The sequence below is a fragment of the Tamandua tetradactyla genome (assembly GCF_023851605.1).
Source record: "Tamandua tetradactyla isolate mTamTet1 chromosome 22 unlocalized genomic scaffold, mTamTet1.pri SUPER_22_unloc_3, whole genome shotgun sequence".
Lineage (NCBI taxonomy): Eukaryota > Metazoa > Chordata > Mammalia > Pilosa > Myrmecophagidae > Tamandua > Tamandua tetradactyla.
In genome coordinates, this window is record NW_027518253.1 from 443051 (window position 1) to 452599 (window position 9549).

Here is a 9549-nt window from a genome sequence, read left to right on the forward strand (position 1 = left end):
ATATCCACTTACATGTCTGTTCTAGTTTGCTAGCTGCTGAAATGCAACACACCAGAGATGGATTGGCTTTTAATAAAAGAGGATTTATTTTGTTAATTCTTCGGAGGAAAGGCAGCTAACTTTCCACTGAGGTTCTTTCTTATGTGGAAGGCACAGGATGGTCTCTGCTGGTCTTCACTCCAGGCCCCTGGGTTCCAACAACTTTCCCCTGTGTGACTTCTTTCTGCATCTCCAAAGGCCTGGGCTGAGCTGCAAGTGCTGAAATGAGGAATGCTGAGCTGCTTAGGCTGTGCTACATTGCGTTCTCTCATTCAAGCACCAGCCAATTAAGTCAAATGTCACTTATTGCAGCAGACACACCTCCTAGCTGACTGCAGATGTAACTGGCAACAGATGAGGTTCACATACCCTTGGCTTATGTCCACAGCCACAAAACTAGGTATGCTCACCTGGCCAAGTTGACAACTGAATCTAACACAACGTCTGTTCTGTTTCTCTGGAGAACCCTAACACAGCAGGTTGAAGCTAAAAAAAATCACTATTACAGAAAAAACACACACACAACTTGGGCCAAACAGTTCCCAAAAACTATAACAAAATCTCATCTACAACCTCACTTTCCACTCAAGTAAAATTTTGATATTTGAAGTTAACAGATAGTCTGAAAAGTGTGATTCTTAAAGTACTCTTCATTAAGATCATTAAAAGCTGTAGAAACAAGTTCATATTATAAAGGCACAGGGAGACAGTTCTGATAAAATATTCAAATTAAACAGTAACTTATGATACAGAAGACAATTTTAATGCACATACAAACCCCAAATGTCTGATTCAAAAATATTTTACTGCATCTATTAATGGGTAATGATTAAAAATATAAATTGCTGCTGTATAATAAATATCTGATAGTGAACATCTTGATAGCAAAGTGAAGAAAATATTTATTGCTTTTCACATACATATTTTTCCCTGTAATTTTTAATTTCTAATTCTTTTACTGTCTTCTCCTCAACTTTTTTCAAAGGTGAGAGACATCACACACATTAATCTCATGGAGAGAAATAGTTACAAAGACAAACTCGAGCAGCAGTCGCTGCTGGCAGTGTTTTCTCTCACCCTCTTGTGTAACCACAGTCGCTCTTCCAATAAAGTGAGTTAAATGTTTGCTAAATCACTGACAGACAACCACACTGTAACTGGAATTCTAAGGTTTGTAATGAATACTTCTCAAATATAAAAGGTGCTCCGTTTGGAGAATGAATATTTTATTTGATGTTTTGAGTAAAAGGCAAATGTTTGACAAATAATTTTATCTAGTCCTTTCAAAAGTTTTCTGAAGTTGTAAAAAGTCAGCTTAATAGAATTTCTAGCACTTAAACATTTCATTGAGGGCTAGATGGCATATGTAATATACTAGCATATAAAATTAACACAATGCATAAATAGATTTTATAATGGAGCACTCTTAAACTTCACCCCTCTAGTTTTTAAATTGAGATTAATTTTATTGATTTCATCCTGCTGTTTGGTAGCAAACTCATTTCAGATGATACAAACAGAATTTCTATCACGATGGTAAAAGAGCATGAACACACCACCTAATTAATTTTAATTAAACTTAAATACCTACAGTAATATTTAGATAGTCATTGTAAAGTTACTTAACTGTGTCATGTTTAGATGGTATGTAGCAGCTAGTAATGAACCTGGCACAGAAGTGATACTCAAAAAATAGTTGCTGAATGAATGAAAAAGAAAAAAAACTGGCTTTAGTTATGCAGACTTTAATCACTTTCCAATTTAAAATAAGGTCAGTATATAAATAAATATTGCACGCTGCATCAGACTCTGCTGTAAACAAAAATAACAACTTCAAACAGAAAAGTATTACCTTCATTAATGACAGGTAACTGATGTACTGCAACATCTTTTAAATAGTCCACAAATTCCATGCTGTCATCACTCTTTCATCCACATACCTAAGATCTGATGATCTGATGCTCAGATTAACAATCACACAAGGAAGACCAAGGTGGAGGCAGAGTGGCTGAACCATTTTAGAGCAGAAATTTTTAGTTCATTGATCACTGACTACCATCTTCATTTTGCAAAACTATCAATGAATAAAAGACAGGCTCTATCCCTAGTTATATATTTTTGACAGCAGTAGCTTAGCTTTTTAACAGTAATAACCAGGGAGATATGAGATTAGGAAGGAAAGAGTTAAAGGTATCCCAAGTGGGATAAGAAGAGCAAGTCGGTGACCAATTCTATTTTAAAATCTGACCATGGGACTAGGTCAAATATTTCTTTGGCATACACATTACTATATATTGGACTAGTTAGCATTTTTAAAGTATGGGTTATATATATTTTTTGAACCAAAATTAATGTCAGGGTGTAGATTGCTAGCATCCTCCCTTAGAGCCTTTAGTAAAGGACAAATGCAATTTGCAACATATGCCAAACTCCATGTGTAGTCTACACCTGTGATTACTGGCATAAAAAGATGTAACTTAAATAACTTGAAATGACCTCATGCAGTGGCAATAACACAGCAGGAAGGGAGAAAGTATTTACATAAGAAAATATTCAGCTTTCAGACAAAAAAGACAGTAAACCTAGGAATCCTGCCCTAGCAGAAAACACGTACCACAAAGCACTGAATGAAAACTAGTCAAAATGTAAATTAACTATAACCTGAATGTATAAAATTTAATAAAAAACATTAAAATGGAAAAACCCCATGCATTAAAAGGAAAAAAAAGTGGCCTATCAGACCAATCTAACTTGACATCCAAAGTAAATGCAAGAGATTCACAAAATCATAACAACAATGCAAACTATGTCAAGTGCCAAGTACCCTTTGATAAACAAGTCAAAGCAGCTATCAGACTCATTTCCAACAGTGCAACATCGATCCACTCAGGCATTCTTGGGGGGTAAAACAGTAAATGATAGCTCAAGTCTCCAAAATGTAAGAACATATTTATTTGCACAAGCATCATGTGATCTGTGAAGTCATGTCTCATTTTAATGCACATTAATGTAAGATCTATCAGTGCAAATTTATCATCCTCCAAATGTAGTACACTTCAAATGCTGTTCCTCCACATAGTTTCTGGTGGTTTCATCTTAGCCAGTGGTATTTAGATGAAAAAGGGGAAAGAAAAAGAGTCCATCAGGGACTACCTGATATTGTTACTTAACTGTGCTAGGTATTCCCACAGCGCTCTCACAGCCTGGAACCTGCTGTAGCACGTCTTTGGGTTGGCACACTCATCCAGCAGGGCTTTGAGTCACCCCCCTTTGGCAATGTCACTCGGTGGGTCATGGAGGAGCCTCCCAGAGGTGCTGCGCCAGGTAACGTCTGAATAAGAGGTTCTGACAAACAGCATAGTAGTTGTGGTCCACGGTGACACAAGCACAGAGGATTTCTTTTGAAAATGATAAGCAAACCTCCTTATCACAGCCATCAAATTTGCTTTCATACCACACATCCCAGTTTTCAGGTTTGTCTGTGAAAGGGAGAAAAGCAGAAAGAAAAATATACTTTAAAACAGTGTTTACATTGCTTCCAAAAATGTAACATTTCACTAATTAACATAACAGCATCTGTTCTTAAGCTTGCATTATAATATATGACTAGACACAGTAATTCACAGAAACCCTGGACGCCAGCTGTGCTGCACAGAAAGGTCAGGCTAGCAGGGGACTTTCCATCATACATGAATGTACCACACAGACATGTGACACGACACAACAGAGCACTGTGGGGGTCAGTAGCACCCCCTGCAGAACCACCCAGGCTGCACAGAGACCATCTGACCCAGGTCTCACAAAGGCATGGACTAAGGGGCTGGTCCAGATCATCCTGGACACCTGGAGGTGATCACTGTGGCTAGAGTGTGTGACAGCACTACATGGGCTAGAGAAGGACACTGCCCCTCACATGGTGATGACTGTGGTTTATGTCACAGAAAAGGCATCTCCAGGCTGACAACTGGAGGGACTAAGATGATAACAGCAACTAAAGAAGGTTCAGAAAGAAAAGCCAGAATGGAGGAACACCTGTGACAAAATGAACAGGTGGGTGCATGAGTCAAGTCTAAAGTTCTAGCTGGATGAATGGCAGACACCATAAGAGTGGCACAGCTCAACCGGCTGATGGTTAAAATAAAGAAAGTAAACACAGAGCAGCTAGGAGGTGACGGGAGTGTCTGAGATGCAACTAGACATACAAATGTGGAACCTGTGACTTTGAGGTCAGAGGTACAGTCCACATGTTTAAAACCCAGCAGCATTTGATCAAATCAAAGGAATGAATAAACCTGTGTAGGAAAATATGTTCACAGCGAAGGAAAAAAATAAGGGCAGATCCTTGAGACTTAAGGCATTGGGAGAGGAGAGGCCAGTGAAAGAAATGAAAGAAATTCATTCATTTAGTAAATAATTATTTGAAGGTATACTCTGGGACAGACAAGGGTATAAAATAAACAAAACAGATGATATATGGTACTGGCTTACACTCAAGTGTAAAACAGACCATTATGCAAGTAAATAGACATATATCATAAACTGTGAAAAAAAAAGCTAGGAAGGGAAGAGCAGTTTCTAACAGCAGAAAGATTTATGAAGGAAACAGATCTCTCTCCTGTTAGACCTGAGGGTCAGGGAAGGTGTCTTAAGAGACAGCACTGAGCTGAGGTTTGGAAGGAAGCAGCCAGCTGACCACGGAGGAGAGATGAGGTAGTGGAGGGAACTGCGTGGGGGAAGCCCGGGGGAAGGGCTCATTCACAGAGCAAAAGGCCGCTGTAGCTGGAGCATTGTCGGGCAATGGACAGAGGAACATTAAAAATGAAGTTGAGTAGGGCCAAACCACACACCTAAACCATGGTAAGGAGCTCAGGTTTACTAGAACAATAGCAAGTCCATTAAAAGCATTAAGCAGGGGAGTGACAAGGTGAGATTTATTTTTTTTAAATGGAACTATGTGAGCAGTTGAGGAAAGCCAAAGGAAGAAAGAATTTTAAGAAGTTGTTACCAGTTCAAGATACATCATGAATTTGTCACTTGCGTGTTGCTAAGGTCAAGGCAAACTCATAAGCGGTGCTCACCAGAACAAGGAATGAATGGGGGCCCAGGGGGTGAGGGCAGCAGAGTGAGCAATACTTCTAAAAACAGCTGAGGCTGCATAGTGCATTTCATAATTTAACTTGTATGGTCAGTTTAGTTGAACACCATAAGTGCATGGAATCCTGAGTAAGACATGAGATTTTGTTGGTTTGTCCAGGTTAGCACAATGCCCTGATATATCCCAGAGTAATTTCAGTAGTGAACAAAGAAGTATTTTCAAAGTCCCCTTGGGAGACTGGGGAGAAAGGAGGGAATATTCAACTTCCCCATTTGGAGAATTTCTAATAGTCTCACAAGCAGTGGATACAACCAAATCAATAGGCCAAACCCTCGATATTGGGGTTTCCCCCTATGCAATTTATCCATGCAAAGGACAGGCTAAGCCTACTTGAAATTAGGCCTAAGAGTCACCCCCAAGAGAATCCTTTGTTGCTCAGATGTGGCCTCTCTCTCAGCCAACATGACAAGCAAACTCACTGCCCTCCCCTCTACATGGGACATGACTCCCAGGGGTGTAAACCTCCCTGGCAACATGGGACAGAATTCCTGGGATGAGCCAGGACCTGGTATCAAGGGATTGAGAAAGTCTTCCTGTCCAAAAGGGGGAAGAGAGAAATGAAACAAAGTAAAGTTTCATTGGCTGAGAGATTTCAAACAGAGTCAAGAGGTTATCCTGGAGGCTATTCTTATGCATTAAATAGATAGCCCTGTTTAGTTTATGGTGTATTGGAATGGCTGGAGGCAAGTACCTGAAACTGTTGAGCTGTGTTCCAGTAGCCTTAATTTTTGGAGATAACTATAATGACATAGCTTTTATAATGTGACTGTGTGATTGTGAAAACCTTGCATCTGATGCTCCTTTTATCCAGGGTATGGACAGCTGAGTAAAAAAATACAGATTAAAAATAAATAAATAATAGGGGAGGATAAGGGGTAAAATAAATTGGGTAGACGTACAGTCTAGTGATCAGTGAGAGGGAGGGGTAAGGGGTGTGCTGCTTTGGAAGGATGTATGTTCCCTTGAAAAGCCATGCTTTAATCTAAATCCCATTGTATAAAGGCAGAATAATCCCTATTCAATACTGTATGTTTGAAACTGTAATCAGATCATCTCCCTGGAGATGTGATTTAATCAAGGGTGGTCATTAAGCTGGATTAGGTGAGACACATCTCCACCCATTTGGGTGTGTCTTGATAAGTTTCTGGAGTCCTATAAAATAAGAAACATTTTGGAGAATGAAAGAGATTCAGAGAGAGCAAAACAGAATGACATAGCCACAAGAAGCGGAGCCACCAGCCAGTGACCTGTGGAGATGAAGAAGGAAAATTCCTCCCGGGGAGCTTCATGAAACAGGAAGCCAGGAGAGAAAGCTAGCAGATGATGTCATGTTCGCCATGTGCCTTTCCAGATGAGAGAGAGACCCTGAACTTCATCATCCTTCTTGAACCAAGGTGTCTTTCCCTGGATGCCTTTGATTGGACATTTCTATAGCCTTGTTTTAATTGGGACATTTTCTTAGCTTTAGAACTGTAAGCTAGTAACTTTTTAAACTCCCCCTTTGAAAAGCCATTCTGTTTCTGGTATATTGCATTCCAGCAGCCAGCAAACCAGAACAAGGGGCTTGGGATGTATGACTTTTTTTTTCTTTTTTCTTTTTATTTCTTTTTCTGGAGTCATATAAATGTTCTAAAAAATGATTATGGTGATAAATACACAACTATGTGATGATACCATGAGCCACCAATTGTACATCATGTATGGAATGTCTGTTGTGTGAAGATTTGTCAATAAAAATAAAAATAAAAAAAAGTTGAAAGGCAAGGAAAAGCAGTAGACAGAGTAGTAACTTTAAGGGTAGCTGGACACTGTTTTTGTTTTTGGGGAGGGTTCTCATACATACTGTCAGGAGTCAATAAGTACCAAGGGGGGAGGGAGGCTGAAGAAGATAACTGATGCAACAAATTCTCCAAGAACTTTTATTTATTTTTTCTTTTTCTGATTATTTTTCTTTTTATATTACTTCCTCCAAGTACTTAAAGAAAAGCCTACTGTGGGGGCTACAGCATTCACAGATGCAGGGAGAGCAGGGGGGAATGGAACACAGGGGCAGAGCACTCACTCCTTGCACCATGAGCTTTGAGGCCGATCAGGAGGTCATCAGTCTGAGCACTGGGGAAACCAGGTACTGAGCAGGTTCCTGCTGGGACCATGTAAACATTAAGTGCCAGCCAACTCAACTGTTACATTCGCTGCATTCCCCAGGCAACACCCATCTTTGGTCTGCATTTATCAAGGAATCCTCAGGAGGGAAAGAGGGGATTAAAAACAAAGACCTGCACCATGGAGCAACAACTCTTCCATTTCTTTTCCTAGCTGGATGGTTTAGAGAACTAGAGGTTTTATTCCCAACTTTGAAATTCCTATGGCACGTCATTTTCAAGACGCCTCAGCCACTCTGCCCACAAGGTCCCATGAAAAGCTCTCAAATAAATGGAGAGCAAAGTTTTGGGTAAGAAGTAATCATCAGAATGTCAAACCAAGTCAGACCTGCAGTGCAGCAAATCACCCAATTGGTTTACAACAAAAACAAAACCATCACTGCAGAGACCAAGGGTAAAAGGCCCAACACAGCAGCTTTCACAACAGCAATGCCATCTCTGCAGCAGCTGGAAACTGTGCAGATGTAGTCCTTCACTAGACGCCCGACCACAGGACACAGGGTGCATCGTAAAAGGTGTGCATAAACACACACAGGCATGTTACACACACACACACATGCACACACACACAGGCACGTGTACACACACACAGGCATGCACACACACAGGCACGCACACACACAGGCATGCGCACACACACAGGCACATGTATGCACACAGGCACATGCACATACACACAGGCATGTGTACACACACACAGGCATGCATACACACAGGCACACACACACAGGTACCTACACACACAGGCGTGCATACACACACACACAGGCACGTGGACACACACAGGCACACACACACATCGGGCATACCTGTGTCCATCAGGGCCCAAAGGATATTTGAGTAAACACGGAAAACAGCATTAAGAATACAAGTATGATGTCAGTATTTGTTGGCTGATGTGACAGCTGCCCCCTGAGGAGGTAAGTGTGGGTCGCAGGTCATTTGCGCGCATGGACACACTGATGGTGGGGGTGGGTGCAGGAACAACGCCACTGTCACACACTTACTTTGTCTAATCAGGCTTTTGTCAGTGACCAGCACATTCTCGGCATCCACGACGATGACCTTGCCATCCCTGGAGCCTATGGCGAAGTTGTCGAGCTGACATCCAGGAGGTAGAGCGTGAACTCAAAGTCATTGTTGGTGAGCTGCTCGGCGATCTCCATCAGCTGCCAGGCGAGGTCCATGTGCTTCTCCCACAGCACGTGGAAGTAGCTCCAGAGCTCCTCCCCCATGTAGCTCATGGCCACCATTCTTCCACAAGCTCCCAGGTATTTTGCAAATGGCCAGCCTTCAACAGACAGGAAACTCTGCAAGACAAGGCTCTCAGTATCATGGGAGACTCCCACGAAGACCCCTTGACACACCCCCTGCTGCTCTCATTTGTGATGCTACTCGTGTGCCTGGGAATTCTCACACTGGTGACAGTAATCATCAGAGGTCAACCTCATTTCCCAAGTCATCACTATGGACCACACTAAGTAGTGAGCTCCATCTGAGTCATCAGTCACTGAGAAGTGACATGGGTCCCCAAGGAGTGGCTGCCAGGGTCACTGAGTCCACCTGGGCAGGGAGGGGTCAGGGCCAGCTCTGGGATGGGCGTCCAGCTGCAGTCCAAGGTCTCTAGGGGACACGCCTGCTGCCCAGCGCCATGGTCCCAAGGCTGCCTCCTTTCCTGCGCTGCTGGCCCTGTCTTTTCTGCTCATCCTCTCTGGCTCAGCCTCAAAACGATTTATTCTCCTACTCTGAGAAATGGTTCCTAGTGGATTTTGCAACTACTGAGAGGGTTATTATCCTACAGCAGACTCTTCCCATGACCCCGGACCAGGCATTCCAGCATAGGGGAAAGGACAAGGCTTCACCTGAGCCCTGCGATGCTAAAGCTCAGGACCGCATGATGGGTGCGGAGTGAACAGACTGGGAAGTGACACTGTAACAGCTCGGTTTGGCCAGGATCAGTGACCAGAAGGGACCTGTTCTACGAGCCTGTGCCTCTGCTATCACCCCTCCCTGAGTTGGGGAAAAAATTCCAAGATACTGCTTACATAACTACTGCAGAGGAGTGATAGCAGACAGAGAAGACAGTACTGTAACTATAAAACAAAACAAAACACCACAGAATATGTGTAGCCTGCTGCCACTGCCAAAACACTGAACAATGTACACAAATTTAAAGACAAGAATGAGGCTTTT

The 9549-nt window shown here is 42.2% G+C and overlaps 1 pseudogene across 1 annotated transcript; it reads right to left on the reverse strand.

Moving 5' to 3' along the window:
• Window positions 1-959: 959 nt before the first annotated feature.
• On the reverse strand, window positions 960-9514 carry LOC143672999 (divergent protein kinase domain 2A-like; annotated as a pseudogene). Its single transcript, XR_013170132.1, has 2 exons — window positions 8364-9514; window positions 960-3518 (listed from the first exon to the last, which is right to left on the reverse strand). The product of XR_013170132.1 is annotated as a divergent protein kinase domain 2A-like (transcript).
• Between the last annotated feature and the right edge of the window lie 35 nt (window positions 9515-9549).